The sequence below is a fragment of the Hemitrygon akajei genome, chromosome 4, assembly GCF_048418815.1.
Source record: "Hemitrygon akajei chromosome 4, sHemAka1.3, whole genome shotgun sequence".
Taxonomy (NCBI): domain Eukaryota; kingdom Metazoa; phylum Chordata; class Chondrichthyes; order Myliobatiformes; family Dasyatidae; genus Hemitrygon; species Hemitrygon akajei.
In genome coordinates, this window is record NC_133127.1 from 148,447,393 (window position 1) to 148,473,558 (window position 26,166).

Below are 26,166 nucleotides of genomic sequence, written 5' to 3' on the forward strand. Positions count from 1 at the left end.
TGGTTGCCATTTTTCAGCATGATGGAGCTAAAGATGTTTCTGTCAACATGGTACAGTCTCTGGATTCTGCCTTTCTGTCAAGAAGTCCAGGATCCAGTTACAGACGGAGGTCTTGAGACCCAACGAAGATAGTTTACTCACCAGCTTCTGAAGGACGATCATATTAAGTGCCAAACTGAAGTCGATAAACAGCATCATGGCATATGAAGCACCATTCTGCAGGTGGGACCGGAGGTAGTGGAGTGCAGAGGCTATGGCATCATCAGGTTGGAGGCCACCCAGACAGAATAAGAAATGTTGCTCCTCCAACTTGAGAGTACCGTAGTCATCGAGAGTGGCCTACTCCTGTCATCCTCATGTTGGATTAGGGTGAAGAATTGCTACTTTCTCATATTCTTGTATCTTATCTTTCCTATATTTGGTTGATCACCTATCTATGTGTAATTGTTCACTGAACGTTACAGTAGTTGTATAGCTGCTTCTGCCTTTTTCCAGAACTTCTTAGTTTTTATGCAATAGGTGTCAAGCAATGAATCTGGCTATTTTATAGGTTAGTTGTTATTAATGGGATGTTGTTATCTTTTCAGTCAGGGGTAGTTTTTTATATAAGAATACCGTATCTTCTTTATTCTCTGCTCTTTTTGCTCATTATTTTTTCTTCTAACAGTTAATAAAACAGCCATAAACAAAAACTTCTGTGCCACATTCTTGACTTTTGAACTTCTGGATTGCAAAAACACAAGGATCCAATAGGTCCTTTGGCCCAATCCGTCTATGCTGACCAACCATGTTGCCAACTTGAACGACCAATCATGTTACCAATTTGCCTGCATTTGACCCATATCCCTCTAAACCTTTTCCATCCATGCAAAAGATAGACCCTTGACCTCACAGTCTACCTCTTAATTGCCTTACACCTTATTGCTTGCCTGCACTGCATTTCCTTCATAAATGCTTCCTTGAATTGCCTCAGCGCAAGGATATAATGAAATGATCTGTACTGATGGCATTTTCACTGTACCTTGGTAAAAAATAATTCACATGTCCAAATGTTCTTTAAATATTGTAATTGTACACAGATCTACCACTTTCTCTGGCAGCTCATTCTACCGACTCAACATCCTCTGAAGAACGCTTCTGAGGCCAAAACTTTGACTCAAAGTTAAGACTTACCGCCACTGGAATTTGGATTATTGCTCAAAGGGTCACTATGTTGCATTAGGCTGTTTCCACAGCCAGTACAGACAGGCAAGGGGACAGTGAGGAGCGTTAAGGTCTTCCAGCTCAGGAAATAGGAGACAAGGAAAAGACAAACCCATTCCTGACATCTGTGAAATCACAGCAATCTTTCCATGAATCTATTACTTGTTTCTAAACACACACTGCCAGGCAAAGGATAAAAGGCACCTCAGTGTCATTTTCTTTTAAAGCATGTGAAGAACATCTAAGCTCATGGACCACCAGTTTTCCCTTCCTGTGTAGTCAATAATCAGCTCTTTGCTTTGCTGATGTTGAATGAGTTGCTGTTGTTGTGGCATCACTCAACCAGATTTTCAATCTCCCTCCTCTATGCCGATTCATCATCACTTCGATTCGTCCAATGACACTGGTGTTGTCAGCAAATTTAAATATGAATAGCCTCTCAGACATAATTATAAAGCAAGTAGAGCAGGAGACAAAGCACACAGCATTGTGGTGCACCTGTGATAATGGAGATTGTGGAAGAGAGTTTGTTGCCAATCTGAACTGAATGGGGTCTGCAAATGATGAAGTCGAGGATCCAGTTGCACACAGAGGTATTGAAGCCTAGGTCTTGAAGCTCATTAATTAGTTTTGAGAGGATGATCGTGTTGGCTGCTGAGCTGTAATCGATGAAAAGCATCCTGATGTATGCAGCTTCCCTGTCCAGATGTCCCAGGGCTGAGTGGAGAACCAATAAAATGGCATCTGCTATTGATTTGTTGTGACGGTAGGCAAATTGGAGCAGGTTCCCATGTGGGAATTGATATATTTCATGACCACCTCTCGAAGAACCTCATCGCAGTGGATAGAAGTGCTACTGGATGATAGTGGTCTCTGTGTTAAAAAAAATGCCCCTCACATCACCTTTAAATTCCACCTCCCTCCCCTCAATCGTTAAAGTATGTCCTCCAGTATTTGACAATTATACCTTGGCGGAAAAGATTTTGAATGTCCATTCTATGTATGCCTCTTATAATTTTAACAACCTAATCAGGTCTCTTCTCGGTCTCTGACTGAGACCAATCCAAGTTTATCTAATCTTTCCTTATCACTCATAACTCTAATCCAGGCAACGTCCTGGCGGCATCTCCTCTGTACATAGGGTGACCAGAACTGCACGCAATACTCCAAGTGTGGTGTGACAAAAGCGTTGTACGTTAATTTTTATATTAAAATGTTATGATTAGGAATATCACCTGACAATCAGCAGATTATAGTTGGGCTATTAAAGAAAGAAAATCTTTAGTTTTTTGCTTTTGGGAAGACAGCCTCGAGCAATTAGTATTACCGTACTCACTTGGCTGTAGGATTCCAGATAAAACAGACTACAGCACACAGAGCACAGGTTTTAACAAAGTGAGTGAGCCATGGGTTACAGTGCATCTCTCCAGGCAACTACTTTAGTGATGCACATATTTTGATGATAAATTTTGATGATCTTGGGAAAAATCATTCATGCAAAAAGCTTTTGTTTGAGAGACTTCCTGTGGAAAGCTTAAATCACTTGAACCTCACCAGAGCAGAACATTGTAAATCTTTGGAACATGTTCTGCATGTCCCGCTTTAAATAAATTGTGTACTTTATTGCTTTGCTGGAAATGTAAATAGATAATGGTACGTCGGAGGAATCAAAGACCTCAATGTCTGGTAGGGTTAACATTACCACGGCAGTTGAAACATTGAAAACACATACAAGGCGGTTGATTACAGTTAATGATTAACATCAACCCAGGCAACGGAAGAAAAACAGAGCATTGATGTAACTGAGACAGAGCGGCAGATGCAAGAAGAAAATATCAAGTATTTATTTATTTATTTATTTAGAGATACTACACAGTAACAGGCCCTTCTGGCCTAACGAGTCCATGCTGTCCAATTACACCCATATGACCAATTAATCTTCTAGCCTACACGCCAGAGCAAGCCCACGCAGGTATGCGGAGAGGGTACAATCGCCTCACAGAGAGCAGTGCGAATTGAATCTACAGCATAAGACATAGGAGGAGAATTACGCCATTTTGCCCATTGGGTATTGCTGGTGCTGTAATAGCATTAAGCTAACCGTTACGTCTAACCCTAATGCACTGCCCCACTTACTATTTAAATAATAATATTTAAAATATGATACTTTTAAATATCTACAATGCTGGACCTCACAAAGAAATGTGACTAAGCCTTTAAATTCTACTTTCTCTAAGTGTGGCTGATTAGTTCTCTGTCAATAGCATCCTGTTGTTCGAAGGTCATTACTAAAGGTAACTGAGATCCAACATACTGCGGTGAAATAAATACACAAAACTATGTGCAAGGCCAACATATGTTAAATAATTAGGAAGATAATAGTGAGGTGCTATTTACTCTGAAGTTCTGAGCACAAGGTGCATCTTTTAATTCCCTGAACCTGGTAGGTGATTTGCATATTTATAAAGATACAATATCTGTACCAGGACACGGCCTAGATATTAGGCAACAGACCACGTTTCCATCAGAGTGCTGAAATACAGATCTTTCCTGGGGGATCTCCAGGTATCTCAATGGCTAGGACTATTTTAGGCTTGTGCAAAAGACCAGGGGAGCGAGCCCTAAATTCTCCAAATGCAATCATATCAAATTCTGTCTGATACTGTTCAGATGGTATTCAGCATCTTTAATATTCCATTAAATTTTCAGTAAAATCTAGCTAACAGTTATCTCCTTTCTGCTAACATTACCCTCATTTGTACTTCAGGTGATAATGGGAAAAAACCCAGCAAATTTCACATAAGTACAGTTAATTGTATTTGCATTAGGAACTCTGTTTACTTTCCATGGTTATCATTATCAGCAGCCTAGTTATTGGCTGAGTGAACCACCTTGAGCTGACCCTGCTCACTCCTCGAAATATTCTTGCTTAATTTACAATGATTTGGAAGCTTTCTTAAAATAAGAATTTTAGTCAAAGGATATTTGCATGTTATAAAATGACTGATATTCTAAAAATAGCATGGTATTTCCATAATTTAATAGCCTACAGTCACGTCAATTTACACTGACCTTCTGCTATTTAAAAGTTAGTCTTCACCCTCAGTAAAACTTAGCTGAGGAATAGCCTCGTAAAGAGGTGATTTTAAATCCACCTGCCTTGTGGTATTTGAATTGAATTGACCTTATTTCTTACATCTTTCATATACACAAGGAGTAAATATCTTTATGTTACGTCTCCATCTAAATGAGCCATGTGCAATCATAGTAATTAATAATAATTTATAATGAATAGAACAGTCAATGTAATATAGAGTACACTCAAATCAGTGTGAATTTATCAGTCTGATGGCCTGGTGGAAGAAGCTGTCCCGGAGTCTGTTGGTCCTGGCTTTTATGCTGTGGTACCATTTCCCAGATGGCAGCAGCTGGAATAGACTGTGGTTGGGATGACTTGGGTCCCCAATGATCCTTCGGGCCCTTTTTACACACCTGTACATTTACAAGGGTAAATGTCCTGAATTATGGGAAGTTCACATCTACAGATGCGCTAGGCTGTCTGCACCACTCTCTGCAGAGTCATGTGATTAAGGGAGGTACAGTTCCCATACCAGGCAGCGATGCAGCCAGTCAGGATGCTCTCAATTGTCCCCCTGTAGAAGGTTCTTAGGATTTGGGGGCCCATACCAAACTTTCTCAACCGTCTGAGGTGAAAGAGGTGCTGTTGTGCCTTCTTCACCACACAGCTGGTGTGTACAGTTTTTGGGTGGGAGGGTATTTAAAATAGAAGAGGGGGTTTATCTGAGAGTATCCCATCTGCATCGTGTTGCCTCCCATTTCAAATTGGTCCTCTACTGAGTCAGCATAGGCAGCAAACGCAACGCACAAGAACCGTCAGTGTGCAAATGAGGTCAGGATCTCATTGCAACGCTAACTGTGGGCTGAATGGAGGAACTGTGACTGAGAATTATCAAGTAGAATCTGATATAAACCACATTAGCACTCACCTGGAGGCTTTTGTCGGCTCTACATCAGCACCCAACTAAACATAACAAACATAGAACAGTCCACCATCTTGTGTTGAACTATAAGCCAACTCTAAGTTCAATCAAACCCTTTCCTCCCACATAACCTTCCATTTTCCCATCATCTATGTGCCTATCTACAAGTCTCTTAAGTGTATCTACTTTTACCACCACTCCTGTTGGCATGTTCCACGCACCCACCACTCCCTGTGTAAAAAACTTACCTCTGACACTTCCCCTATACAAGGAGCTCCCAGCTTGGAGTCCATGGGCAATTCGGTTAATGGTATGGGGGCTCGGCATAAAAAAGGTTGGAAACCCCAGCCCTATACATACTTTCTTCCAATCACCTTAAAGTTATGCCCTGTAGTATTAATCATTCCGTCCTGGGGGAAAAGTCTCTGACTATCCACTTGATCTATCTATGCCCCTTATCATCTTGTACACCTCTATCAAGTCACTTCTCATCCTCCCTACCTCACTCAATCTATCATCATGAGACATGCCCTCCAATCCAGGCAGCATCCTCGTAAGTCTCTTCTGCACCCTCTCTAAAACTGCCTCATCTTTCCAATCAGGAAAGGCAAATGCCACGTTAGCGTTCAGTTCAACAGGTCTCGAACACAAGAGCAGGGATGTGATGCTGAGGCTTTACAGGGCACTAGTGAGGCCTCACCTTGAGTATTGGGAACAGTTTTGAGCTCCTCACCTAAGAAAAGATGTGCTGGCATTGGAGACGGTTCAGAGGAGGTTCAGAAGGATGATTCCAGGAATGAAAGGGTTATCGTACGAGGAACATTTAATAGCTCTGGGTTTGTACTCACTGGAATTTAGAAGGATGAGGGGGGATCTCACTGAAACCTTTCGAATATTGAAAGGCCTAGACAGAGTAGATGTGGAAAGGATGTTTCCCATAGTGGAGGAGTCCAGAACATGAGGGTACAGCCTCAGGATAGAGGGGCATCCATTTAAAACAGAGATTTGGAGAAATTTCTTTTGCCAGAGGGTGTTAAATTTGTGGAATTTATTACCACATGCAGCTGTGGAGGCCAGGTGGGTGTATTTAAGGCAGAGCTTGATTGTTTTTTGATTGGACACGTCATCAAAGGTTATGGGGAGAAGGCCGGAGAGTGGGGCTGAGGAGGGGAAGAAAGGATCAGCAGATCCGATGGGCCAAATGGCATAATTTGGCTCCTATGTCTAAAAGTCTTATAATGAAATGACCAGAACTGAACACATTATTCCAAGTATGTCTGACCAGGGTTTTATAGATCTGCAGCATTACCTGTCAGCTTTTGAGGTTAATCCCTCAATTAATGAAGGCCAACACACCATACGCCTTTTAACAACCCTATCACCTTGTGCAGCAACTTAGAGTGACTATGGACATGGATCCTAAGATCCCTCAGTTCCTCCACACTGCTAATAATCCTGCCCTTAATCCTGTATTCTGCCTTCAAATTTGACCTCCCAAAGTGAATCGCTTCAAGCTCATCCAGGTAGAAATCCATCTGCCACTTCTCAACCCAGTTCTACATCCAATAAAAATAGAGATGATGAGATGCTTGGAGGTACCTAATTGGGTTTATGCATTATTATGCTCTGAAATACATGAGGGCTTTTACTCGATATCACTACATTGGCCCTTGATCAGGTAATGCTCCCTTTGGCTGGTTTGGGCTAATATGGCCATACAAACCAATCCTTATCTTATGTTCTTTAGGAGAGCTCTTTGAAGTTGTGTATAAGAGTGCATATTTCATGAGCTTAGATGCTTCATTTAAAAGGAAGATCAAAGGAGAAGACTAGCTATAATACAAAGAAAAGTCATCAATCATTAAGGTTGACTCTTTCAACTTGAGAAAATGGCAACAGAGATATTGATTATTTCTAATACTTTCTGGTGTCATTCAGGAATAATGTGCTTGCTACAAAATTATTCTGAGCTGTGAAAAGTCAGGAACTGCAGATGCTAACAGTCCAAACCAAAAAGAAAACAGAAAAAGCTGGAAATGCCCAGAAGGTCAGGACACATCTGTGGGTAAAGGCACTGAGTTAGTATTTCAGGTTGGAACTATTCGTCAGATTCGGGAAGGAAAGAAAAGATGCCTATTCCATTGCAGGGAACGCGGGAAAGAGAAGGGAAAGTGTCTCTGATGGGTAAAACTGGGGTAACCATGTGAATAAGCTATAAACAAAATAATCTGGTGAATGAGTGGGAACATAGATGAAAGAACACCGAAGCTGCAAAATGCAAGCGGAAAGGCATGCCTGGCAAGTCAGAAAGGAGAGGAAGGAGAGGGTGGAACATAGGGCACGTCTTTCTGACCAGCGGATTACAACTCCTATATTTTAATGCTCTCATCCTCTAACTTGTTTACAGCTTATCTCCATGGTCACCCCAGAGACGTTCCACGCAGCTTAACAAGCTTCTTTTTTCTCAGTTCTGTCAACCGGTCTTCCACCTGAAACATTTACTAGGCTTCCATTCCCATTCAACGTGGGAAGACCTGACCTGCTGAGCACACCAGCATTTCTTCTTTTTCAGTATTCTGAGCTGTGTTGTTCAAAGTGAGAAGTCAGGCGTGTTACTAAATATAGAGTGTTTAGTCATTTAATCAACAAGAGCTTTGCTTCCTTAGCCACACTTCTTAAATACTGACTTCACCCCTGCATAGAAAATTAAATGTGAGAATCATAATAGGGTGCCATGGTAGCACAACAATTAGTGCAATGGTGTTACTGCTCAGGGTTTCAGAGTTCGGAGTTCAACTCTGGCATCCTCTGTAACCCGACAGAATAATACACTCACTGGCTACTTTATTAGGTACGCCTGCAACCTGCTCATTAATGCAAATATCTAATCAGCCAATCATGCGTCAGCAACTCAGTGCATAAAAGCATGCAGACATGGTCAAGAGGTTCAGTTGTTGTTCAGGCCAAGCATCAGAATGAGGAAGAAATGTGATCAAAGTGACTTTGACCATGGATTGATTGTTGGTGCTGGATGGGGTGGTTTGAGTATCTCAGAAACTGCAGGTCCCCTGCAATTTTCACAGCATTCTCTAGAGTTTACAGAGATTAGTGCGAAGAACAAAACGCATCCAGTGAACGGCAGTTCTGTGGGCGAAATTGCCTTGTGAATGGGAGAGGTCAGAGAAGAATGGCCAGATTGGTTCAAGCTGACAGTAACTGAAATAACCACGTATTAAAAGAGTGGTATATAGAAAGCATCTCTGAATTCACAACATGTCAAACTTTGAAGTGGATGGGCTACAGCGGCAGAAGACCATGGGCATATTCTAGTGGCCACATTATTAGGTACCCCCTCATGAGGTGGCAAATTGGGTGTATGTTTTCTGCATAAATTATATCCATTACAACACAGATTCTGGATAAGGAATTGAATGAAAGGTTATCACAAATAGACAAGAACGTGAAATTGAGATTACAATCAAATCAGCTATATTCTTACCAAATGATGCAACAGACGAGGGCTGAATAGATGATTACTTCTCTTATTATCTGTTCATACTTTCTAAAGTAGAACTAGGTAAGAGTAATCATCCACTCAGTTCTTTCATTAGAGATCCCTCTTTGTTCTTTGTTTAAAACCAAAATAATTTCTTATTATAATAAGAAATATTTATTATAATTTATTAAAAAATTATAATTTTATATAACTTATTTAGAATTTAACTAATGTCCTTGATAAGATTTCAGGGAACTATTTCTTGACTCATTTAAAAAACAAATGACTGTAATTAGCATGTTTTTTTCATCTGCCCTCTTTATATTAAAAGCCACAAATCAATATCCTTTTATGTAGATGAAATATAGAGAATGCAATATGTAAAATTTGATCTTGAAGCCAGTTGGAATAGAAATGAAACACAAAGCTACACAGGGAGATGACTATCTCACACATTATTTTGCAGTCCAACATTAATTTATTCTATAATTTCATTGAATCATACAAGGTTCAGCTGAAGTTCAATACTAACAGTACTTCATCAACAATCTAACATAGATCCTTTTATTCCCTGTAAAGAATATTTAAGAGCATCAAAAAAATTGTGGGTGGTAGGTGATAGTGTGGGTGGAGGGAGTTGGATGCTGGATGGCAGAAATTCTTGTTATCTTGGATACCAATACCATGAATCACACCTAAAGATCATGTATGTTGCTATTTCTAATGAAATAATAATTTGTTTTTAGGAATGACTAAAAAGGTGAACAGCATTTGTTTCAAAAGAATATTCATTCAAGTTACAAAATCAACACACAAGTCAATACATTGCCCAATTTCCAGAAGGTACAAGGTACTTTCCCACATTACAACAGATTTGCAAAATAATTTCTCAGTTATAAAATACTTTGGGATGTCCTGCAAGCATGGTCAGTGGCGTTTGTAGTACATGCAAATGTAGTCCAAGAATAGAATGTACCGTGCTGTATGACTTTTGACAATAATGCATCTCAGTAGTTGAGAATTTACTACCTTCAATGCTCTGTTGTTGCTTTATTTCTGTTGTTTGTCTGAGTAAACAGACGCTAAAGCCTGGTGAGCAAGATGCTACACTTAATAAGTCCACACTTACCAGAAACAGATCCAATGGAAACCTGTTCCACATGCTGGCTTAGGCCAGATAAGGAAAAAGAGGCGTGCTCTTCACAGTAGCACAAAATAAACACAGATTCTGGTTTATTTATATATAGGCAGAGACCAAGAACCTAACACCAGTGGTGAGGATGGTAAAGGCATGGTCAAGAGAAGCAGAGGACTGTTTACAGGACTGCTTTGAATCGGTGTACTGGACAATATCCAGGGATATGTCTTCAGATCTGAATGAATTTCTTACCACCGTTACCGACACGACCAAGAACTGTGTGAACGAGTGTGGCCTTCGAGAACGTACAAAGTTTTCCCACACCAGAAGCCCTGGATGAATCAGAGGATTTGGTGTTTGTTGAGAACTAGACCTGTGGCCCTCCAGACCAGCATTCCAGAATGCTACAAGAGATCCAGGTACAGTCTATAGAAGGCCATGTGAGAACAAAAAGGCAATTCCATGTGAAGCTAGAGACAGAATCAGTTGCACAAAGCTGAGGCAGGGTCTGCGTGTCATTACTTCTTTAAAGGTGAAACCTAACTGCATAAGTGCCAGTTATGTTTCACCACTGAACAATTTTCTATGCTTACTTGGAATGGGAGAACAACACTGTACTTTGTAATCCCCACAGTATCTGGCAGTCCTGTGATCCTTCTCAGTTTCTGATGTCTGAACGTCATTTTAGATGGCGATCAGGCCCCAACACGTACCTGGCTGGTTTCTGAAAACCTGTACCACTCACCTGGTTGGATTGTTCAAGGACATCTTTGACCTCTCACCTCTGTAGCCTAATGTTCCCACCTGCTTCAAAAGGGCAGCAATCATATTTTGCCCCAGAAGAGCAGGGTGAGATTCCTCACTGACATCTACCATAACTGAGTGCTTCATGAGGTTGGGTGTGCCTTGAATTAACTCCTGACTGAGCAAAGACCTAGACTTTGTGAATTTGCACTGAAGGTCCATTGTGGATGCAATCTCGCTGCCACTGCACTCTGCTTGGTGCATGTCTGCAACTAGATCCTCGACCTTCTTATTGGAAAACCATAGTCAGTGCAGATCAGAAATAACATCTCCTCCTTGCTGACTATCAACACAGTGCATCTCAAGGGTGTGTGATTAGCCCACTGCTCTACACTCATTACTGTGTGATTAGATACAACTCAAATGTCACCTATAAATTCGCCACTGACATAACTTCAGATGGTGACGTACAGAAGTGAGCTAGATGGGCTGGTTGATAATCTCATAATAACTTTGCACTTAACGTCAGTAAGACCAAGGACTTGATTGTAAACTTAAGGAAGGGAAAATCAGGAACATTGATTAAAGTCATTTTAGCCGGGGTTGGTAGTAGGGAATAAGCTCCCACTACTTATTAAATGCTCCTAATGACGTGCATCTCAAATGGCCTCTGACAACCAAATCCAGCTCTTAGCCTTCAGGTGTGGCTTAGCTACTAAGCCTGGCAGAACTGTTTCTTCTGAGAGAAGGGGCAACAGTGGGTTACTGTTGCTTTGAGCAGAGAGGGCTTGTCAGCCGTGTTTGGCAGCTCATCTAGGAGAACGAAAAATTAATCTCAAACCTCTGCTACTTTCTGGCTATACCCGCTCATGGGGAAGGCTTCAGTAGTAAACCCTGAGGAAAATTCCAGAGTGGAGTCCCTAAGGTAGTCCTAAATCGAGTTCAATACTAACTGGTAACTCCTGCGATGCTGCTGGTGCCAAACTGTATTGGTCTCTGCCATTCCTTTAGATTCATCAGCTGTGTGGAGAGGGGGAGCCTACTTCATGGGCAACAGATAGCATACTGCCCTGGCTTGCATATCATGTAGACAGCTGGGACACAGCACCCATGGCTGAGCCTGACCAACGGAGGGTATCGAAGGGTCAGCAGTGGAAAGAGTGAGCAGTTTCAAGTTCTGGGTGCAAACATCTCTAAAGATCTATCCTGAGCCCAACATACTGATGCAATTATGAAAGGCACACCAACAGTTATACTTCATTGAGAGTTTGAGGAGATATACTGGTTGCATCACCAGCTGGTATGGAGGCTCCAATGTACAAGATTGCAAGAGGCCTCAGTGGTTATAGACTAGCCAGCCCCATTATGGGCACAAATCCACTATTGATAGGCAGTGACTCAGGAAGATGAGATCCATCATTAAAGACCCTCTCCATCCAGGAAATACCCTCTTCTCATAACCACATTCAATGAGATAGTACAGGAGCCTGAAGACCACTCATCGATCTTGGAACAACTTCTTCCCCTCTGCCATCAGATTTTTGAACAACCCATGAACTAATAAACACTACCTCAATACTCCTTTCTTTTTACACTGTTTATTTAGTTTTATAATGTGTAGGTTTTTGCGTATTTTCACTCTACAGCTGCTGAAAAACAAAAAAATTTCAAATCATACATCAGTGATAAAAATCTGATTCTGGTTTCCCCAGGCTCAACTCCCTCCCCACTGTCACACAACCACAAAGTTCAAAAGTCCAAGGTAAATTTTATGTATATATATAGTTGAGTGAAGTTATCCACTTTGGTTCAAGAGCCTGATGGTTGAGGGGTAATAACTGTTCCTGAACCTGATGGTGTGAGTACCTTCTTCCTGATGGCAGCAGCGAGAAGGGAGCATATCCTGGGTGGTGGGGAAGGAAGCAACTTAATTCCTTGGTGCGTTGCAACTTTACCCACTCATGGGGAAGGAAGGCTTTGGGAATAAACCCCGAGGAAAAATGATGATGGAAGCTACTTTTCTGCAACAATGTTCCATGCAGATGTGTTCAATGGTGGGAAGGCTTTACTCATGATGGACTGGGCTGTATCCACTACTTTTTAAAAGGATTTTCCATTCAAGGGAAATGGTGTTTCCATACCAGGCTGTAATGCAGTCAGCCAATATTCTTCCCACTACACACTTTGTCAAATTTTTATATGCCATGCTAAATCCTCGCAAACTACCGTGCTTTCTTTGTTTTGCACTTACATGCTGGGTTAGAAACATAGAAAATAGGTGCAGTAGTAGGCCATTCAGCCCTTCGAGCTTGCACTGCCATTCAGTATGATCATGGCGGATCATCCAACTCAGAACCCTGTACCTGCTTTCTCTCCATACCCCCGATCCCTTTAGCCACAAGGGCCATATTTAACTCCCTCTTAAATATAGCCAATGAACCGATCTCAACAGTTTCCTGTGGCAGAGAATTCCACAGATTCACCACTCTCTGTGTGAAGAAGTTCTTCCTCATCTCTGACCTAAAAGGCTTCCCCTTTATCCTTAAACTGTGACCCCTCATTCTGGACTCCCCCAACATCGGAAACAATCTTCCTGCATCTAGCCTGTCCAATCCCTTTAGAATTTTATACGTTTCAATAAGATCCCCCATCAATCTTCTAAATTCCAGCGAGCATAAGCCTAGTCGATCCAGTCTTTCTTCATATGAAAGTCCTGCCATCCCAGGAATCAATCTGGTGAACCTTCTTTGTACTCCCTCTACGGCAAGAATGTCTTTCCTCATATTAGGGGACCAAAACTGCACACAATACTCCAGCTGTGGTCTCACCAAGGCCTTGTACAACTGCAGTAGAACCTCCCTGCTCCTGTACTTGAATCCTCTTGCTATGAACGCCAACATACCATTTGCCTTTTTCACCTCCTGCTGTACCTGCATGCCCACTTTCAATGACTGATGTACAATGACACCCAGGTCTCGTTGTACCTCCCCTTTTCCTAATCAGCCACCATTCAGATAATAATCTGTTTTCCTGTTCTTGCAACCAAAGTGAATAACCTCACATTTATCCACATTAAATTGCATCTGTCATGAATTTGCCCACTCACCTAACCTATCCAAGTCACCCTGCATCCTCTTAGCATCCTCCTCACAGCTAACACCACTGCCCAGCTTTGTGTCTTCCGCAAACTTGGAGATGCTGCATTTACCTCCCTCGTCTAAATCATTAATATATATTGTAAACAACTGGGGTCCCAGCACTGAGCCTTGCGGTACCCCACTAGTCACTGCCTGCCATTCTGAAAAGATCCCGTTTATTCCCACTCTGCTTCCTATCTGCCAACCAATTCTCTATCCACATCAATACCATACCCCCAATACCATGTGCTTTAAGTTTGCACACTAATCTCCTGTGTGGGACCTTGTCAAAAGCCTTTTGAAAATCCAAATATACCACATCCACTGGTTCTCCCCTATCCACTCTACCAATTACATCTTCAAAAAAATTCTATAAGATTCGTCAGACATGATTTTCCTTTCACAAATTCATGCTGACTTTGTCCGATGATTTCACCTCTTTCCAAATGTGCTGTTATCACATCTTTGATAACCAACTCTAGCATTTTCCCCACCACTGATGTCAGACTAACCGGTCTATAATTCCCCGGTTTCTCTCTCCCTCCTTTTTTAAAAAGTGGGGTTACATTAGCCACCCTCCAATCCTCAGGAACTAATCCAGAATCTAAGGAGTTTTGAAAAATTATCACTAATGCATCCACTATTTCTTGGGCTACTTCCTTAAGCACTCTGGGATGCAGACCATCTGGCCCTGGGGATTTATCTGCCTTTAATCCCTTCAATTTACCTAACACCACTTCCCTACTAACATGTATTTCCCTCAGTTCTTCCATCTCACTAGACCCTCGGTCCCCTACTATTTCCGGAAGATTATTTATGTCCTCCTTAGTGAAGACAGAACCAAAGTAGTTATTCAATTGGTCTGCCATGTCCTTGTTCCCCATGATCAATTCACCTGTTTCTGACTGTAAGGGACCTACACTTGTCTTAACCAGTCTTTTTCTTTTCACATATCTATAAAAGCTTTTACAGTCAGTTTTTATGTTCCCTGCCAGCTTTCTCTCATAATCTTTTTTCCCTTTCCTAATTAAGCTCTTTGTCCTCCTCTGCTGGACTCTGAATTTCTCCCAGTCCTCAGGTGTGCCGCTTTTTCTGGCTAATTTGTATGTTTCTTCTTTGGAATCGATACTATCCCTAATTTCTCTTGTCAGCCATGGGTGCACTACCTTCCCTGGTTTAGTCTTTTGCCAAACTGGGATGAACACTTGTTGTAGTTCATCCATGTGATCTTTAAATGCTTGCCATTGCATATCCACCGTCAACCCTTTAAGTATCATTTGCCAGTCTATCTTAGCTAATTCACATCTCATACCTTCAAAGTTACCCTTCTTTAACTTCAGAACCTTTGTTTCTGAATTAACTATGTCAATCTCCATCTTAATGAAGAGTTCTACCATATTATGATCACTCTTACCCAAGGGGCCTCGCACGACAAGATTGCTAACTAACCCTTCCTCATTGCTCAATACCCAATCTAGAATGGCCTGCTCTCTAGATGGTTCCTCGACATGTTGGTTCAGAAACCATCCCACATACATTCCAAGAAATCCTCTTCCTCAACACCCTTACCAATTTGGTTCACCCAATCTATATGTAGATTGAAGTCACCCATTATAACTACTGTTCCTTTATTGCACGCATTTCTAATCTCCTGTTTAATGCCATCCCCAACCTCACTACTACTGTTAAGTGGCCTGTACACAACTCCCACCAACATTTTCTGCCCCTTAGTGTTATGCAGCTCTACCCATATCGATTCCACATCCTCCAGGCTAATGTCTTTCCTTTCTATTGCGTTAATCTCCTCTCTAACCGGCAATGCTACCCCACCTCCTTTTCTTTCCTGTCTATCCTTCCTGAATATCGAATATCCCTGGATGTTGAGCTCCCATCCTTGGTCACCCTAGAGCCATGTCTCTGTGATCCCAACTATATCATATTCATTAATAACTATCTGCACATTCAATTCATCCACCTTGTTACGAATGCTCCTTGCATTGACACACAAAGCCTTCAGGCTTGTTTTTACAACACTCTTAGCCCTTATGCAATTCTGTTGAAAAGTGGCCCTTTTTGATTTTTGCCCTGGATTTGCCTGCCTTACTACTTTTTGCTTCTTACCCTCATTTTACACCCCTCTGTCTCTCTGCACTTGTTCCCATCCCCTGCCACATTAGTTTAAAGCCTCCTGAACAGCAGTAGAAAACGCTCCCCCTAGGACATTGGTTCCAGTCCAGCCCAGGTGCAGACCGTCCTGTTTATACCAGTCCCACCTCCCCCAGAACTGGTTCCAATGCCCAAGAAATTTGAATCCCTCCCCCTTGCACCATTTTTCAAGCCACGTATTCATCTGAAATATCCTCCTATTTCTACTCTGACTAGCACGTGGCACTGGTAGTAATCCAGAGATTATTACCTTTGTGGTCCTACTTTTTAGTTTATCTCCTAACTCCCTAAATTCACCTTCAGGACAGGTCCCCCAAAGTTGCTGACCCCCTCCACCTCTGGTCCTGGCTAATGGACCTCCGGTTTCTTCCTCCTTTAATCAGTAGTCAGCTCCTTGGTCTTGCTGACATTGAGTGAGAGGTGTTGTTATGGAACTACTCAGCCAGATTTTCAATCTCCGTCCTATACGCAGATTCATCACCACCTTTAATTCGACCTATTTACTTCTGGAGAAATTCAAAGGAACCCTGAACTAGAAATTGAGCCAGACCACCTCCACAGTGTACGATTTAAATGGTAGTCAAAAATTGCCTTATTTTATTATTTAACCTGTGCCATCTCTATATTACAGAGGAGGAGAATGAATGGTCCACACTGGTGGGTAGTTTCATTTGTACTGTATGCACTGAAGGGATGTTCACCACATTCAAGTTTATTGTTGTCATAGACATACATACACAGGGTATATATGCCATGAAAATTATCTTCATGCAGCAGCAGTAGAGTACAAGATAAGGTCAAATATGTTAGCAAAAACTTAAATTAACATGGATTATACATAACAAACAATGGTGAAAAATAAGCACAATGATACTAGTGCAAGATTGGCACTACATTAATCATATAAGCACCATATTTTTCACATGCCTGGTAGCGCCTGGTGCTTTGGCAACTAGGTTCTCAGTTTTATCTTCCCGCTGCATGACCTGTATTCTCCGTGCTTATAACTGTGACTTTTCATCCTCCTAAGACTGCAGAGTTGTGCAGGACCCAGTTCACCACTAAGAAATCTGGACATTGCCACTGGATGCCAGCAACTTACTCCAGACCAAGCAGGCACATGAAGTATGGCTTCGAAACTCCAACATTTTAGTTTATGACAGTGATCACATGGCTCTGGTGTAAGTGCTCCTGCAAGTCACTGGTTGAGTGTCGTGAACCATGTGTAAATGAGGTATTGCTTGATTCTGATGAACCAGTCAATAAGCTGTGTCCTGGAGTTTTGGAGGACTTGTATTGAAGGGAGTCATAACAATTCCCAGGGTATTCATTAGTGGTCTGCAAAGACCTCTTCCTCTGGATGTTCAGTGCTATATGTTCTATCCTTCAAATTTTATAAATCCCTTGGCTGCTGTGACAGTGCTCCATTGCCATGTGTGTCCCTCTGATAGCGCCCTGTGCCCAGGGGCTTGCACCTAGAGGAGAGAAACTGAGTGCTTACACAGCACTCACAGCTTTCCCAGGACAAGTTTATGTAACTTCCAGCTCTGGCAAAATATCAATTCTTTCATGTATTTAAATGCAATCGGCTTGGAAATCCCAGTTGAGAAATCCTGAAATCTAAAAGGCCCTAGGGGACCCAGAAAACGTTGAAAGGAAGTGTTTTCTTCCAAGGCTACTAGCAATGCATCGCAACTGTGTCCAACAAGAACTGGGCTCTGTTCTAAATGTCTGCTACGTTTCAATGTGATAAGAACCACAGTTCGGTGACATCAGGAAGCTGTAAACACGGTTCACTCTCTCAAACCCTGGAAACCTTATCCACCTCAAGCTGAAAACAACTTAGTAATATCTCACTACTGCCTCCAAGGAACAGAAATAGTCTGAGCCTGAGGCCTCCATCGGTCAGAGTTGACCATGGATGTTGCATGCTAGCTGTCTAGATACGCAGGTCTGGGCAGTACAAAATGGAGAGCAAGCTGTTGCCCAGGTAACAGGCTCCCCCTCTCCACGCATCTGATAGAGCCAAAGAAACGGCAGAGACCAATACAGTTTGGTACCAGCAGTGTCGCAGGAATTGCCTGTCAGCACTGAACTCAATGTAGGACTGCCTTAGGGACTCCAGCTCTGGATTTTTCCCTCGGCATTTACTCCCGAAGCCTTCCGCGTGCATGGGTAGAATGGTTTGGGAAGATGGGTCTCATTAGCCATGGTCGGCAGTTCATCTAGGAGAAGGAAAGCTCAGATCTCAAACCTCCGCTCCTTGTGGCTATACAGTAACAATACCAACATCCTATAGGAAAGGCGGGATTTCACCTTCCATCCAGACATGCCTATAAGGCTTTGGAGTGAGGTGCTACCCTTGCTTTCAGAAACACCCCCAAAAAAAACTTAACTCCACATTCAGTCTTTAAGAGAAATAAGAAATATCCCAGCTACATATCTCTGTACATATCCTTGCTATATGACCCAATTATGCCAGTCCCTCAAAACTAAATAGAATCACGGGTTCTGAGCACTTAGAAGTACTCACCTGCTCTTGAATCAGTTTATTATTGGTCACCTAAACTGAAAGAGCCAACTGGTAGAACATTTCCAGGCAACTCTGGATCAGATCTCAACCCAGCTAGAAGCTGCAAGTCACAATTTTTCTTCTTTAGTTATTGCAGGGGAGACTGGAGACATTAACGATAGTACTGAAGTTGTGGAAGCATGAAACCATCTTGTCTCCACATTGGTAAAAACATATATTAAGTCGTATAATCTCTGCACAAAATTTCAAAAGTTTTTCGAAGAAAATATTCTCCAAGTCTTTCCTTTAGTTAATGACATGCTTTCTTCCCTTTGTTCTTAATTATGCCTTAATTATTAGGAAGGAGCTTAAGAGGGAAATTAGGAGAGTCCAAAGGGGCCATGAGAAGACCTTGGAGGGCAGAATTAAGGAAAACCCCAAGGCATTCTACAAGTATGTGAAGAGCAAAAGGATAAGGCGTGAAAGAATAGGACTTATCAAATGTGACAGTGGGAAAGTGTGTATGGAACCAGAGGAAATAGCAGAGGTACTTAATGAATACTTTACTTCAGTATTCACTATGGAAAAGGATCTTAGTGATTGTAGTGATGACTTGCAGCAGACTGAAAAACTTGAGCATGTAGATATTAAGAAAGAGGATGTGCTGAAGCTTTTGGAAAGCATCAAGTTGGATAAGTCACCGGGACCAGATGAAATTTACCCCAGGTTACTGTGGGAGGCAAGGGAGGAGATTGCTGAGCCTCTGGTGATGATCTTTGCATCATCAATGGGGACGGGAGAGGTTCCTGAGGATTGGAGGGTTGCGGATGTTGTTCCTTTATTCAAGAAAGGGAGTAGAGATAGCCCAGGAAATTATAAACCAGTGAGTCTTACCTCAGTGGTTAGTAAGTTGATGGAGAAGATCCTGAGAGGCAGGATTTATGAACATTTGGAGAGTTATAATATAATTAGGAGTAGTCAGCATGGCTTTGTAAAGGGTAGGTCATGCCTTACGAGCCTGAGTGAAATTTTTGAGGATGTGACTAAACACATTGATGAAGGAAGAGCAGTAGATATAGTGTATATGGATTTCAGCAAGGCATTTGATAAGGTACCCCATCTTATTGAGAAAGGCTTATTGAGAAAGTAAGGAGGCATGGGATCCAAGGGGACATTGCTTTGTGGATCCAGAACTGGCTTCCCTACAGAAGGTAAAGAGTGGTTGTAGACGGGTCATATTCTGCATGGAGGTCAGTCATCAGTGGTGTGCCTCAGGGATCTGTTCTGGGACCCTTACTCTTTGTGATTTTTATAAATGACCTGGATGAGGAAGTGGAGGGATGGGTTAGTAAGTTTGCTGATGACGCTAAGGTTGGAGGTGTTGTGGATAGTGTGGAGAGCTGTCAGAGGTTATGGCGGGACATTGATAGGATGCAAAACTAGGCTGAGAATGGCAGATGGAGTTCAACCCAGATAAGTGTGAAGAGGTTAATTTTGGTAGGTCAAATATGATGGCAGAATACTGTATTAATGGTAAGACTCTTGGCAGTGTGGAGGATCAGAGGGATCTTGGGGTCCAAGTCCATAGGACACTCAAAGCTGTTGCACAGATCGACTCTGTGGTTAAGAAGGCATATGGTGTATTGGCCTTCCTCAATTGTGGAATTGAATTTAGGGGCTGAGAGGTAATATTGCAGCTATATAGGACCCTGGTCGGACCCCACTTGGAGTACTGTGCTCAGTTCTGGTTGCCTCACTACAGGAAGGATGTGGAAGCCATAGAAAGGGTGCAGAGGAGATTTAAAAGGACGTTGCCTGGATTGGGGAGCATGCCTTATGAGAATAGGTTGAGTGAACTTGGCCTTTTCTCCTTAGAGCGAAGGAGGATGAGTGGTGACCTGATAGAGGTGTACAAGATGATGAGAGGCATTGATCGTGTGGATAGTCAGAGGCTTTTTCCCAGGGCTGAAATGGTTGCCACTGGAGGACACAGGTTTAAGGTTCTGGGGAGTAGGTACAGAGGAGATGTCAGGGGTAAGATTTTTACTCAGAGAGTGGTGAATGCATGAAAAGGGCTGCTGGCAATTGCAGTGGAGGCGGATACAATAGGGTCTTTTAAGAGGCTTTTAGATAGGTACATGGAGCTTAATAAAATAGAGAAGACTATAGGTAAGCCTAATAATTTCTAAGGTAGGGACGTTTTCGGCAAAACTTTGTGGGCCAAAGGGCCTGTATTGTGCTTTAGGTTTTCTATGTTTCTATTCATTTCCTATTTCCATGTTAACATAACTTTCTGTCAATTTAATCATTACACAGAGCTAATAAACAAAATATCTATGAAACACACACAAATTGTTGGAGGAACTCAGCATGCCAGCAGCATCTATAGAAAAGAGTAGAGTTGATGTTTTGAGCCGAGTATCTAAGAGGTTCTTTTCAATCAGTTATATTTTATGTACATAATTAGTTATTCATGGAACATATGTTGTGGAAAAAGGATTTAATTCAACAGGACTAACAGATTGAGGGTCACTGTAAACTAGGAAGCAATTCAAAGTTCAAAGTAAATTCTATTATCAAAGTACATATATGTCACCATATACAACCCGGAGATTCATTTTCAGAGAAAATAATTTATGATACATAATTATAAAGAGAAAATAATTTTGAAGTTAATCAGGATTTCCAACTGGAAATTAGAAAGTGACTAGTTTGTTAAAATTGTCACTGCAAAAAATTAACAGTACTTTAGAGTAACAGTATTTGTGGGGTAGGAAGGTAGAGTATATATGTTGGTACTGTAGACTCACATAATCTAAAACAATTACTGCCATGCCAAATTAAACATGTTTCCTCCAGCTTCAATCATAACAAAAGGTAAAAAATCTTATTAGGTTTAAGTGCATTGAAAAACTACACTATCATTTTTTGGATGATAGAATGACTGACAGCATGCTTTAACAGGCAAGTTCACCAAGGGACCTATCACAACAAACTAATCCTATCCTCAGTCAACCTCTTATTTTCGTTTTTCCAGCATTGGATAATGATTGGCAGTGGGAGCGCAGTGGAGCTTCATTCTCCCCTCTAAAGGGAACAACAACCTTCCCTGCAGTGACATATCGGTACACCAAATGAGATCATTTAACCCAATTCAGAACAGGAACTTGTAACCATTTGGGGTTCATTGGATAAATTTGCTCAGTTAACTGGTTTTCTTGAAACAATCACTCTCTATTTTTCTTGTGCTCTGAATGTCAACATCTCTAAATCTTATTCACAGTTCTGCAGTGATGTTCACCAGACTCTAAACGTTCCACATACTCAGATGATCAGATTAAGAGGTTAAAACATAGATTCTGAAAATTCATAAACAAATCCCCACTAAAGTATATTCTTAATAGGAATAAATGCTTCCTTAAATCATAAAGATTCTCAGGATAACTGAATACTTCTGAACCATTAGTGGTGAACTACACAAGTTTGTACAAATAGAGTAGCCCAAGAATATCAGTCACATACATTGCTAGATTCCAAAGTGTACACATACACACACACACACACACACACACACACACACACACACACACACACACACACACACACACACACACACACACACACACACACACACACACACACACACACACACACACACACACACACACACACACACACACACACTCACTCACTCACTCCAAGGAGTGTGCTTCCCTAACAAGCTGCTGAATTTAACTCGAAAGCCGTTTGTAAGACCATAAGACATTGGAACAGAATTAGGCCATGCGGCCCATCGAGTCTGCTCTGCCATTCTATCATGGCTGATTTGTTATCCTTTTCATCCTGTTTCTCCTGTCTTCTCCCCATAACCATTGACACCTTTACTAACCAAGAATCTGTTAATCTCCGCTTTAAATTTCCCTGATGACAATCTTCACACTGTCTGTGGCAATAAGCTCCACGGATTCACCATATTCTGACTAAAGAAATTCCTCATCTCTGTTCTAAAGGGATGCCCTTCTGTGAGGCTGTGCCCTCTGGTCCTGGAATCTCCCACTATAGAAAACATCCTCTCCACATCCACTCTATCTAAGCATTTTAACATTCAGTAGGTTTCAATGAGGTTCCCCCTCATTGTTCTAAATTCCAGCAAGTAAAGCCCACAGTGATCCAACGCTCCTCATATGATAAACCTTTCAATCCCAGAAACATTTTCGTAAACCTCCTTTAAACCCTCTGCACTGTCAGCACATCCTTTCTTAGACAAGTGGTCCAAAACTGCTCACAATACTCCAAATGAAGCCTCACCAGAGCTAGTCCTCTCAAAATGAATATTAATACTGCATTTGCCTTTTTCACCACTGACTCAACCTGCTAGTTACCTTTAGGGAATCCCTCACGAGACCTCCCATGTCACTCTTCACCTCAGACTTTTGAATTTTCTCTCTGTTTAGAAATTAGTCTTCACTTTTATTTCTTCTACCAAAGTAGATGACTATACACTTCCCAACATTGTATTCCATCTGCCAATTCTTTGCCCATTCTCCTAATCTGTCTAAGTCCTTCTGCAGCCTCCCTGCTTCCCCAACACTACCAGCCCCTCCACCTATCATCAGCAAACTTGGCCACAAAGCCATCAATTACAGTATCCAAACCATTGACATGCTATATAGCATCTCAATACCAACCCCTGCAGAACTCCACTAGTCACCAGTAGCCAATCAGAAAAGGCTCCCTTTAGTTCCACTCTTTGCCTCCTGCCAATCGGCCAATGCTTTATCCATGCTAGAATCTTTCCTGTGAGCTCTTATCTTACTGATCAGACTCCTATGTGGTACAGTGTCAGAGGCATTTTGAAAATCCTAGTACACAACATCCACTGATGCTCCTTTGTCTATTTTGCTTGTTATCTTCTCAAAGAATTCCAACAGATTTGATTTGTCAGGCAAGATGTTCCCTTAAGGGAACCATGCTGATTTTGGCCCATTTTATCATGTGCTTCCAAGAACCCTGAAGCCTTATCCTTAACAATCAACTCCAACATCTTCCCAACCACTGAGGTCAGTCCAACTGGCCCATAATCTCCATTCTTCTGCTTTGCTCCCTTCGTAAGGAGTGGAGTAACATTTGCAATTTCCTAGTCCTGCAGAAACATGCCAGAATCAAGTGATTCTTGAAAGATCATTACTTAAGCCTCCATATTCTCTTCACCTACTTCTTTTGAACACTCCAATGTAGTTCATGTGGTCCAGGTGACTTATCTGTCATCAGACCTTTCAGCTTCCAAAGCATCTTCTCCCTAGTAATACCAATTGAACTCAATTCTACCCCCTGATGCTGTTGAACATCCAGCACACTCTAGTGTCTTCCACAGCTGCAAAATACTTATTCAGTTCGTCCCCATTTCCTTGTCCCCATTACTACCTCTCCAGATTGATTTTCCAGCTCTCATCTCTCTTTGACTCTTCATATATCTGAAAATCTTTTGGCATCCTCTGGCTTACCGGCCGTGTCATGAGTCTGCAGCGTTGCACCATGTCCGGGTGAATAAAACTCTCAGTGCTGCCCATGTCAAACAGGCAGCTAGTCCTGTGCCCCTCCACCAGGATGTCCATCGTTGACCTTGCGAGCTGGTGTGGAGCGCTTTGGTCGAGGGTCACGGAGGCCAGAATTGAATCGCCGTCTTGGTCTGGAGCAGTGGGGTGCCCGGTAAGCACCCATGGGTCGTAGGCAGTGCAAGGTGGTGCCTACCAAAATGGCGACCCCCATGCCTTGCACACAGCGCTGCTCGACCCCACACGCGGTTTGGACTTACAGGCCTTGGCGAAGTGGCCCTTCTTTCCGCAGCTGGAGCAGGTAGCTTCTCGGGCCGGGCAGCATTTTCGGGGGTGCTTGTCGAGTCCACAGAAGTAACACTTCACTGACTCGCGACTGGCAGCAGCCGTGGTCGATTCGCCAGCGGGTTGCGGGGTCTGCAGCACCCACGAGGGCCGGCGGGAGATTGCACGCCTGGAGAGCGTCAGCGTTGTGCAGAGCAGCCTCCAGCCTGTCGGCCAGCTCAATCGCCAAAAGTAAGGAAAGATCGGCGTGTTCCAGCAGCCGCTGGCGCACTTAAACTGACCTGATCCCTGTGACGAAGGCGTCTCTTACCAGGAGCTCCGCATGCTGTTCCGCTGTCAGTCCCCTGCAATCGCAGGTCAGCACGAGTGTCTGTAGGGCCCGGACAAACTCAGCGCTCGACTCTCCTGCCCGCTGCTGCCGTGTCACTAAGCAATGTCTTGCTTAGACGGTGTTCACCAGCCGCAGGTATTGTCGTTTGAGGGCGTCCATCGTGCCCTGGTAGCTCGGTTGGTCCCTGATCATGGAGTAGACCCGTGGACTGACCCTGGAGAGGAGAACTCTGCACATCGTGGCGGGCTCAGTTACTTGAATTTCCTCGAGGTATGATTTGAAGCAAGCCTGCCAGAGTACGAAAGCATTGCCAGCCTCCTGGGATTGAGGGTTGATATCCAATTTGCCAGGTCGTAAAATTGATTCCATGTTTTAAAATCGCTGTTAATAAAATTGATGCGCTATCAATAACTCTAGGAGACTGGAAGTAGAGTACAAGATGATAGGCTTTTATTAACAGCAAAAATGGGCACGACCATGTTGAAGACTGAGGGAGGAGCAGTGCCTCAATCACCTTTATACCACGGTCAGTGGGAGGAGCCACAGGAGCAGTCAGCGGGGGGGGGGGGGGGGGGCGTGTCCAGACAGGTATACATGGTTTACCACAATATTATTGGCTAGCTGACCTTCATACTTCATCTTTTCACTCCTCATGGCTCCTTTTATGTGGTGCTCTTACTCACGGGCAACCTGAATGAGAGGCTCATCCCCTCGAGTAGTGACCGAGGGCTCCAAATTGCAAGAGGCATTCTATCGCTGGTAGGGCATCCAGATTGCAGGGGAGCGAGCCATATTAGTGCAGTACAGTCAAGAATGGGCACTGGAGCTGGAGGGAGTAAGTGGGGCAAGGACAGGTGGCTGGGGTTAGAAATGTCAGCAGGCTATTCTGATGAGCTTATTGGGTTTGGAAGAAACATTTCTGTGATTCCTGATGCTCTTGGACCACAAGCAGTGCTGCAAGGGGACTCACCCTCATGGATATAGCCCTTCATTGCCTGTTTTACCCATAGTTAAAAATAGACATAGCCTTAACTTTTTTCGTTAAGCTGCCCCAGGTAGAATAGTTAAATGAAACACCACTTCCGGTCAGTGGATTTGTCTGCCATTCCTGATAATACCAGAAATGTCATGTTGTAGGCAAGTTTCCTGTTCCAAGCACCTTGTTATTGACCATTTGGCAAGACGTAAACTTATCCATTTTCAGGAGTTTATTTCAGACATTCTATGACATTACAGTTCTGGGATGATGCACAAGAGATATTCAATGGTCCCTTGACAATACCTTAGCGTAACTAAAGACAAAACTTTTTGAGTGAAGTCATAGTGCATGGCAATTTGTGATGTGAATTGGGTCAGGCACAAGACTTCTAAGTTCATTAGCATCTGCATCGGTTGCTACCTGCTAAAACTATGCAGGAATGGCAGATTGTAACTTCAGCCATTAAGAAGAATGATGCGGAAGTAAAAGAAGGGGGTACGAGGGAGCAAGGATACAGTCTGGAGTCACTTTCTCCCGAGGCTGCCTATGAAGATCCAGGATCCATCACAATCAGCTATTTATTGTCAGAACTGCACCTTATCCTGTCTGCCACTGACCA